This window comes from Mustela nivalis (genome assembly GCF_964662115.1).
Source record: "Mustela nivalis genome assembly, chromosome: 2".
Lineage (NCBI taxonomy): Eukaryota > Metazoa > Chordata > Mammalia > Carnivora > Mustelidae > Mustela > Mustela nivalis.
This window is the reverse complement of record NC_139021.1, coordinates 108,761,627-108,771,717: the sequence shown is the minus strand read 5'-3', so window position 1 is coordinate 108,771,717 and position 10,091 is coordinate 108,761,627. Positions and strand designations below refer to the sequence as shown.

Below are 10,091 nucleotides of genomic sequence, written 5' to 3'. Positions count from 1 at the left end.
GTTGTGCATTCCTCCTCCTAGTCATTTTGGTGGGAGATGACTGAACAGATGTAGCTGGAGGTATCAACTGTGGCGCAGTCAAGATGCACCCTGGAACACTTCTGAGCAATCAGGATTCCCCACCCAAATGAGAGACAAAAGAAAAGAAAAAGAAAAAAGAAAAAGAAGAGAGAGAGAGAGAGAAGAGACAGGAAAGAAAGGGAAGATGAAAAAGAAGGTTCAGCCCAGATGGGCCCCAAGGTAAGATTTATGAAGTAGACAAACAAAAAGAGATAAAAAGACTGATACAAGTATATGACAAGAGAAAAAAATATATATATGCAAATAAAGAAAGAACCTCGTCAATAAGTACCCCAAGTGTAAAATTTATATGCTATCAGGACCAACCAAAAAACACAGAAACACTGGTGGAAGGAGATGGGAGAGTTCTTATAAATTCTCAATGTGTGTGAGGAAGGTTGTTTTGATTCTTCCTGGATGTATCTTGATATCTTTGTTAAAGGACTCAACTTTCCTAAGATAAAGGGGATTAAAAATTGGTTTACCTCTAGGGGTAGTATTGATTGGGTAAAGGGGATTACTTTGAAGTTTAACTCTATATGAATACTAGAGGATAAAAATAAAAAAGGAATAACCTAGACTAAACTAAACTAAAATTTAAAAAAGAATTCAAAAAATAGAAAAGCAAAAGAAAAACATTGGTGTATGTATCAAAAAGTTCAGGTTAGAAAGGTATTATGGAATTTGATGTACTGAACAGCTTGCTGTGATGGTAAATAGGTTAAAAAAATACCTATGTGTAAAAAAAAAAAAACTGGAATAGTGGGAACGAGTGAACAATACAAGTTTTCCTATGAAGTAGTGGTTGTTCTCTTGTAGTCCTTTTTTTTTTTTTTTCTCTTTTTCTTTTTCTTTCTTGGTTTGTTTTCGGGGGGGGGGGCTGCCACGTGGGTTGTCAGTCATTGATGTTTCCTGAGTTAAGTCCTCCCGCCCCCCACAAGGGGGTGGGCTCTGAGGAAACTGGTTTTTTTTTTTTTTTTTTCAGGCTTTTGTTCTCTGGCAGTTTTTATGCTTGTTCACTTTTTTTTTCTCTCACCTTGACCACCTTTGATGTTTTTTGTAGTTATAGAAAAAAACAAACTACACCCTGATCTCCCTCTCAGAGGGAAGCCTCAGTCTGGGTGCAGAGCCTAAATAAGTTTCCCCTTGGCCGCTGGCAGAGCAGGTTCCAAGTTGCAGACCCTGGGGGCACAGGATCTTTTGCTTGTACCCAAAGCCAAGGCAGTGGTGGCTGTCTGGGAGCTCCCGACCCCAGAGAGGTTCCAAGCAGTGATGGCACACTGACATTTTGCTGCTGGCCCGGGCTGGGAGTGCCTGGTCTTGCTGGGTCTAAGAGTGCCCGGCTTGCACACACCTCTTTCAGAGGCAGCTATGGATCGCATGCGCGTCTCAGGCACCGAGAACGAGGCATAGGTCTGTAAGCACCAGGCTGGGCTTTTGTGCACCTCTGTCAGGGGAGAGTTTGGGGTGCGTGTCTTAGGCTTTGAAACAATGGTGCGGGTCAAAGAGTGCCGGCTGGGCCTTTGTAATTTAGGGGAGAATGAGGGACATGCGCACATATCTCAAGCTTTGTGGTAGGGCTCGCGTGTTCTGGCGACCGGCGTGGCTCCCATCCCCTCACAGGAGCTAGAACCCACGCATTCTGGGGCGTGCTGGCGGCTTAGTGACCAAGAACTGGTTTCTCCGCCACACTCTCTCTGCCTCAGCGCCAGGGAGGCTGTTCTGGGACCGGGGACTTAAGCCCCTGTCCCTAGCTGCCCCGATTCCCACAATTGCCCCCCCATCCTTTGCTACTTCAGAGTGCTTTCAACCAGTCTCCAAGTTAATGCTGGTCCCTCGACGCAGGGCACTCTCACTCATATTGGCGTATTATTTTCCAACTGGTCGCCTACGGTGGCTCCCTCCCACTTTTGTTTATCTTCTTATATCAGTCTGCCATTCCCACTCTGCTTTACCTGCCCACTGGCGTCCTCTGCCCCTGTAGAGATCCAGACGTGTATAATTCTGATCTCAGGCTGATTTCATGGGTGATCAGAGTTCTTTGGTAGGTAATCAGCTCACTTTGGGGTACCAGCTGAAACGGCGCCTCCTCCTACTCCCCCGCCATCATGTCCCCCCTCGACATATGCCTAGAATTTTTTTTATAATGATTGAGAATATGTGTGTGATATGTTCAGGACATTGCCTGACATACTAATCTCTTGGTATAAGAGAAGTTGTTATTTATTAAGTACTTAGACTAAAGAAAGAAGCTTAATACTGTGTACTACGTCATCTTATGTCCTAGAAAGAAAAATAGATTTTTATCCTTATCAACCCTGAATTGTATGTTATCATTAAACTGAGTTTATAGAATTGTTTTTTTATTATTCCCATTCCAGAGTTTTACTTTTGGTCCTGGGCCCCAAAGCATGGAAGCATTCATTTACTCGTTCAATAATTACTTATTATTAACACTGTAAACAGTGGTGGATGTAGGGCACAGGTATTCAGCAGTAGATAAAATAAATAGTCGTTACCCCTGTGGAGCTAACATTACCCTCCATTTGGTCAAAACTCCATGCAACTTTGATTCCCCGAGAACTTAATGATAATTAGCCTACTGTTGATCGGAAAAGCCTTACTGATAATACCATCCTTTAGCACATATTTCATATGTTGTATGTATTATATGCTATATTCCTAAAACAAAGTAAGCTGGGGAAAAGGAAGTGTTAAGAAAACCAGAAGAGAAAATACATTTTGGGCACCTGGGTGGCTCAGTGGGTTAAGCCTCTGCCTTTGGCTTGGGTCATGATCCCAGGGTCCTGAAATCAATCAGGCCCCACATTGGGCTCTCTGATCAGCAGGTAGCCTGCTTCCTCCTCTCTCTCTGCCTACTTGTGATCTCTGCCTGTTAAATGAATACATAAAATCTTTAAAAAAAGAGAGAGAAAATACATTTATAGTCCTATCTTTATTGAAAAAAAAATCTTTGTAAGTGCCCCACACAGTTCAAACCCATAGTGTTCAAGGGTTATGTGTAGGGTGTTTGGGGGACAACAAGGAAGGAGTGGACATTTGGAGAGGAATGTGCAGAACGAACTTATAAGACCACTTGTAAATGATTAGAGATTCTTTATTGTAATGAGTTATTCGTATCACTGTTGCCATCATTAATCTAGAATCTACTGATAACAAGTACCTGGCTCCCTCTGCCCCTTCTAACCCAAGAGTGAAGAACTGCAGCTGGGTGTTTCGTCAGTCTTTAATAAGTAATTACAGAACATGCATTTAAAAATGGAAATTTCATTGGTCAGTGTTGTATATATTCTTTTATTTTGAATTTTGCTTTCAAATTATGGCTCATAGAATAGTATCTTATTTGAAATATTTACACATATGAACTATACTGATACATTCTTTTTTTCCTCTATAGGCTTTCTACAAGTATAAGAGAGTTACAGAATTTCAAAGTCTTACTGCAACAAGGCTTTTCTATGTCTAATTAGAGACATAATCTGACTGTGTGAAGCCTTTTGGTCTTGGACATTCAGCAGAAGGAGACTAATCTTCAAAGACTTGAAGAAGGAATTCTGAACTCTTAAAGAGAAAATTCAAATGTTCACTTGAATATTTATGATTTTTAATAGAATGTCAATTAGAGATATTTATAAATGAAGTATATACTTTTAAAACATGTAAGTTACTCTTAATCTCACAAAACAAACTGAGGGTTGCTGGGGGGAGGGGGTTTGGGAGAAGGGGGTGGTATTATGGACATTGGGGAGGGTATGTGTTTTGGTGAGTGCTGTGAAGTGTGTAAACCTGGTGATTCACAGACCTGTACCCCTGGGGATAAAAATATATGTTTATAAAAAATAAAAAATCATATTAAAAAAAAACATGTAAGTTATACTAATTCTGTGTTTAATTTCATGTTTCCATCTGTTGAATATTCTGCTGTTCTGTTTGTTTAGAATTGTTATTTTCTTATTCTGTTCTTTACTTCCAGTTGTCAGACTTAATTACCATCCTAATAAACACTGTTAGCAGTCTGTTATGGAAAAGGAGAGCTAGAGAACAAATATGGCTTCGGATTAGGACCAGTGATAAAAATTTCTCAGTGATTTTTGTGTTCTTAGCCTTGCCTGATGTCACCTTCTGAAGGCGGAAGTGTCAGTGTGGTGAACGGTCCTTTCAGTGTGTGGTTATGGAGGGACTAAAGAATCCCTAGGACTTCAACTTCAGTTTCATGGGTTTTCAGTTAAGATTTTTAGTTGCTGCTCTTCTTGCTATTTTGTTTTGGTCTAAAGGACCTGCTTCAGTAAAGGCGAATGTGTACTGTCCCTTCCCATAGCTGCCCAGCCAGACAGCCCATGTGTGTTGTGGGCTGCTCCAGAGGGTTCTTTATTTAGAACCCATGCTATGTATCCATTTCTTTTGATTTTGCATTTCTTTGCCCTGTCTCCAATTTTAGAAAATTTTTGTTTAGTTTGACAAAAAAAATTTGCATAAATATGTAAGTTTCACTTTGATAAAATTTGAATGAATATATGGACTTATAATGCCATTTTAAAACAGTATACATAAAATTTACCCTTTTAAGTGCTTGGGTTATTTTTTAAGGGTTTTATTTTAGAATACAATCTATTTAATCTTCTCTCAACCTGAATTTCTTCGGCAGTTATTTTAACAGGTAGAGGAGTTCAGGGCTCATGAAGCTTCCCCTCTCCCTACCTTTCTTTTCATTTTGGTTCATCTTATATAAATGGACTTTGTGTGACTTGTACCAACAGATGACCTTCATGTCCTAAGCTCATTTTCTAAAGCTGCGATTTAAATATTCTCCAATATTTAAAATATTCTTTTAAAAGCTGTTTAGAGATAGAATGTGATTAACTTGGAAGGAGCCATCTTTGGAGAAGTAACGCGGGTACCAAACCTCATTTCTCTTTCGACTCTTCAGTCTTTTATGAAGTAAGTGCTCTTAAACCCATATCTTCCCTTCCAGAGTCTGAAGCGTGTTCTGCCATGACTTAATGGTGTGTTTTAAACTGTCTTTAGTCGGCTCACCCCTCTTTTAAAAATATCTGGTCATCCCTTGGAGGTTTATGTTTGAAACGTGTAAAGTCTCACTAATTATTTTCTTGCCCAATTTCAACCTTTATAGACCCAGGGTTTTTTGTTGTTGTTGTTGATGGTGGTGACTTTTTGTTTGTTTGTTAAGTTGAATAAAACAGGCTTGATTGGAGCCTTTTCCATTTCTTCATTTTTAGGGATGTAAATATTGTATGTAGGAGAGGGGAACCTGAAGGTAAACTTGTCTAAAAAGTGAATAAGTAATCTTGCTCATAAATTAAAAATAATTATTCTTAGTGTTCATTCAGAGTTTAAGAAAATGTGAAAGCTTTGCACTTTGTCTATTATTACTGTAAGTTTAAAAATCTTTTTGGTAGTGTTACTTCACTGTTCCCTCAGTCAAAAGCTATTATTTAAATTCTGTTAACCAGAGAAAATCCTTGGTCATTTCCAGTGATTGTTGGATTTTATATTGTTTGTTTGTTTGTTTTGTTTTTTCTTTACTGTGATTTGTTTCAAGCTTAGGAAAAAAATGTATATTAGAATGAGTTCTAGGAAACTAAAAGGTTAATATTTAAAGTTCTTCTCAAGTGTTTAATGAATTTTTGCACCTCTGAGAAAATAAACAAATGAAGTATTCTTAAGCTGAAATTTGATTAACTTGATTTTACCACAAATTGGATTGTGGGGGGGAAGCCTACATTTTTGTGTCTGTGTGTATTTCTTAAATGATTGTATAGGTGTAGGACTGTTTTGTAGCCTGGTGGTACTGTATGATCTTTGTGATATAACCTGTTTTTCTATGTCCCAGACCTTTTGTCATGCAGAGACACTAGAGGACTGACTGCCTTGTACAAATGCTTGGCTGGTAATTCCTCTCTCATTTTGTCTTTATCTCATCATTTAATTTCAAAGTCCAGCACTTGATAATATAACTGACAGAAATGATTGTACCAGCTGACAGAGTCATGAAAATGAAGGAAAAGAATTCCTTCCTTCAATGGCATGAGTTTTTTTTTTCCCTTAAGTGGCATCTATGTAAGTTAGAAATATTATGTATTAAAATTGGTGAAATTTGAATGTTTCTTCTGTGTTGATTCTTAGATTACAAAGAGACAAAATAGTAAAATAGTAAAAGTTTTCCCAGTTTTGGAATTTGATTAAGTCAAATGCTGTGACATTGTAACATAGTGAATTTACTCGAATAGTGAATTTACTTGTAGTCTCTGTATGTCCATGAAACACTGCCATATTCTCCAACTTTACCCAGGTGCCAGTGTAAATAAGAAATATTTTTTCTTAAAAAAATAAGCTATTTTTTAAGATTTTATTTATTTATTTGACAAACAGAGATCACAGGCGGAGAGGCAGGCAGAGAAAGAGGGGGAAGCAGGGTCCCTGCTGAGCAGAGAGCCCAACGTGGGGCTTGATCTCAGGACCCTGAGATCATGACCTGAGCCAAAGGCAAAGGCTTAACCCACTGATCCACCCAGGCGCCCCAAAAGGACAGCTGTTTTATCTTCATCAGCACTGCCTTCAGCTGGAAGTCTGGGAAGAGTTTACAGTAAACATTTCAGCAGAATGCAGAGTGAAGTACCTGCAGAAACCGTAGCTCTTCACACAAGAACACAGACTGGTCATGTGGTGTCATGGAAATTTTCTGGTAAAACAAAATCACACACGCAGACACACACACAGGTGGGCAAGTGTTCTCGTTTAATGTCGACAGGTGCGCGTTTGATTCTGAACTCCATTTGTTCAACTAATTTGTTGTTGTGCCCACCAGACTGTAGCGAATGTGAGTTAAATAAACGTTTCTGCAATTTTTCTTTCTTGTCCCCCTCCCCCCTTTGAAATGATCTCCCTCAGGAGCTGAGGATTTGATTATAACTTGTGGAGAATGGAGGAAGTACATAAGGAGTGTGAACTTGTTTCTTACCGTGGCAGGCATCAGCAGCCACTGTCCGAAGGGCTTTCTATGGGTTCCTTAATCCTCACAGCTGCGCTAGTGGGACTAGTTGGCAGGTACAATTACTAGCCTGCTTTATAAGAAAACAGGACAGTAGTGGCTAACTCGTTTGTAGTCACAAATTCTAGGTTGTGGGGCTAGAGTTTAAAAGCAGAAAGTCTGGGCGCCTGCGTGGCTCAGTTGTTAGCATCTGCCTTCAGCACAGGTCATGATCCCAGAGTCCTGGGATCGAGCCCCACATCCCTGCTTCCCCCTCTCCCACTCCCCCTGCTTGTGTTCCCTCTCTCGCTGTGTCTCTGTCAAATAAATAAATAATATCTTAAAACAAAAACCAAAAAGTCTGACCCCAGGTCCTTAGCTAGCATGTCCTGTATCTGTGTTACTACATAAGTTGGCTTATTACTATACCACTAAAAACTGGGGACTTTTAGTATCTTCTGATGTGTGCAGAGTCATAAGGCTTTTAAATCTCCTTTATTTTTCAAATAGGTAATACATTTCCATGGTTCAAAGACCAAGAAATAGGAAAGGCTATACAGTGGAATGTCTTCCTGTCCTCGGCCCCTCATCCATACTGCATATCTCCCCCAACCCCTCGCCCTGTGACTTGGTTCTTGGTTCCTTATGTTTCCATCCATACATTTTTAGGCATATACAAACAAATACAAATGTAAAGTCTTAGTTTTTCCCTCTCATTTTTACCCAGAGTTGCACCTTATTCATACCATTTGCTTTTACTCACTTTAGTTTTCATGGTAGTCTTCCCACCTCCCTAGATAGCTTACTTAAAATTTTCTTAGCAACTGCTTGGTATTCCATTCTATGAATGTATAATTGTTTAATTAACCAATCCCCTATGAATGGGCATTGGATTGTTTCCAGACCTTTGTATATGTCATTTCACACATAAATATGTACTTGTAAAATAAAGTCCCCAAAATAGAATTTTGGGGTCACAGACCATGATAGTAGAATATTTCCCTCCCTAGAGGCAGTTACCGGTCCTCATATCCACCTGCAATACCGCACCTGCTAAACCACCCTCTTACCTCTGTAGACATGGGTTTGATGTTTGCCATTCTGATCAATACAAAATTACATATCATTGTGATTTAGTTTCTGTTTTTCTTACAAATGAGGGTGACTTCCTTCAACATGTTTAAGATCCACTTGTAGTTACTTGTGTATAATGTTGCACATTTTTCTACTGCATTGTTGATCTTTTATCAGTTTCTAGGAGTACTGCTTACAGATGGTAATCCTTTGTGAGGAGCTCTAATTTTATTTTTTTTTTCAGTTTGGTGTCTGTCTTTTGACTTGGCTTATGATGGTTTTTGTTATGCAATTTTTTAAAAAAATTTATCAGTTTCTCAGTGTCTTCCGGACTTTGAGTCATAGTTCGAACACCTTCCTCACATAGCAGTAATTCACCTACAGTTTCTTTTAGCGCTTTCATGGTTTTTTTGATCTAAGTTTTGATCCCTCCGGAGTGTGTCCCGCAGTGTAGGGTATAAATTATGGATCTAGCCTAATTAGGTTTCGTAGGTGGTCACATATATCAACGCTACTGTGTTGGATGACGCAGGACAAAGGCATTCTGTACAAATGAAAAACCCAGTCACAAGCCATTTTTTACAACTTGAGATGGCAACTTTAATCACCATCAAGAGAAGTAGACTTTATCTCTGTGAAATAAATGCCCAGAGAGAAATACTTTCTGAAGACCATAATGAGAAATAAGAGATACTGGCAATGGGCTTTATCCTGAAGGCAGAGCATGACTGTCTGTCCGTCTGCTCCTCCACCTCCTGTCCCGAGAGGTGAGATTTCCTAGGCAGAGCAAGTCACATCTCGCTGGTAACCATCCTTCCTCCAGAACCTTCTGTTTTACGGAAAATCTGAGCATTTAACCTCCCTGACACAGTTTCCCATCGTAGGCAGTGGTACCTTGATAGATCTTGGAGGTTTTAGCCTTGCACCAGGGCTGGAGTCCCAGCTGAGTTCACTGAAGCCATTGTCTGGAACGTGCCTCTTCACATGGCCGAGGGACAGGAATCGTGCTCCTGGGTACCAGGGAGCAACTCCTGTTTTAAAGCTGCTATTGCCAGTAGCCTGATTTCAGAGCTACTTAGAAATGTAGGCCGTTATTTTAAATATGTGGGAAAGTGCAGGAAGACTGAGGACTGCATACAGCCTGCCGGATGGAGGGCGGAGAACCTCTCCTGTGCTCCTGGACTGGAATGAATGGTCCGTGATTTGGGAAAGGTGACATCTTGGGAAGGACTGAGGTAATGGAGCCTAGATTTCCCTGGGCTGAAAAACTAGGCAAAGGTTCTGAATACAGCAGAGGAGGCTTAGCAGTGGGTTAGCTCTATCCATCCTTCTAAGGGATCCACTTATGGCTGAAGGGTACACATTAGGGCCCTGCTCAAAGGAGTACCACATTTTTGTCAAAATTTAGAGTTTTTGAGACAACAACCATCTGGACCTTAAAGAACTCGAAGGAAGGAGCCAATTACCTTGTCTGTAGTCTGTTGATAATCTGCTACAGTATAACTTAACACTGGAGTCTAAACTGACTTTCTAGATGTCAGCTGGGTTTCTAATCTATCTGGCTCAGCCCCTGCATGGCCTGAAGAGGTAAGAATCTGAAGATAGGTTAGTCCAAAAGCCTGAAACAACCATCAGATCGTGTACTATGGACTTTTAAATTGGATTATGCATAAAAGTCCGTGCAAACTACAAACATATATTACAATAACATTTTCAAAATACCCTAGTATATATTTTAGCATCATTGTTTAAGTTATATGAACTTGCGAATGAACTGTACCAGATCCTGGGAGCACAAGCAGAGAGCAGAGGGAGCTCAGGGAGCCCTGGCTCAGCCCTTGTTTCTTATCTCTGCTCTTCTCACCCTGAAGGCCCAGCTTCACAGGCAGGAAGAGGGTACATCATGACGACTGGGCCATGGAGGGTGGCTGAAGTGTCACAGGAGAGT

The 10,091-nt window shown here is 40.1% G+C and overlaps 1 protein-coding gene across 29 annotated transcripts in view; it reads left to right on the top strand.

Moving 5' to 3' along the window:
- LOC309859815 (ERO1-like protein beta) overlaps positions 1–10,091 on the top strand; it is a 195,455-nt gene that overhangs the window by 56,008 nt on the left and 129,356 nt on the right. For 3 of the 29 annotated variants that reach the window (XM_082720923.1, XM_082720931.1, XM_082720924.1), the window contains 3 exons: positions 22–240; positions 3,479–3,744; positions 3,953–6,201. The exons of 23 other annotated variants lie outside the window; for them this stretch is intronic. The gene's annotated coding sequence lies outside the window, so the exon portion shown is untranslated. 3 more of the 29 variants (XM_082720928.1, XM_082720933.1, XR_014308936.1) reach the window with 2 other exon arrangements.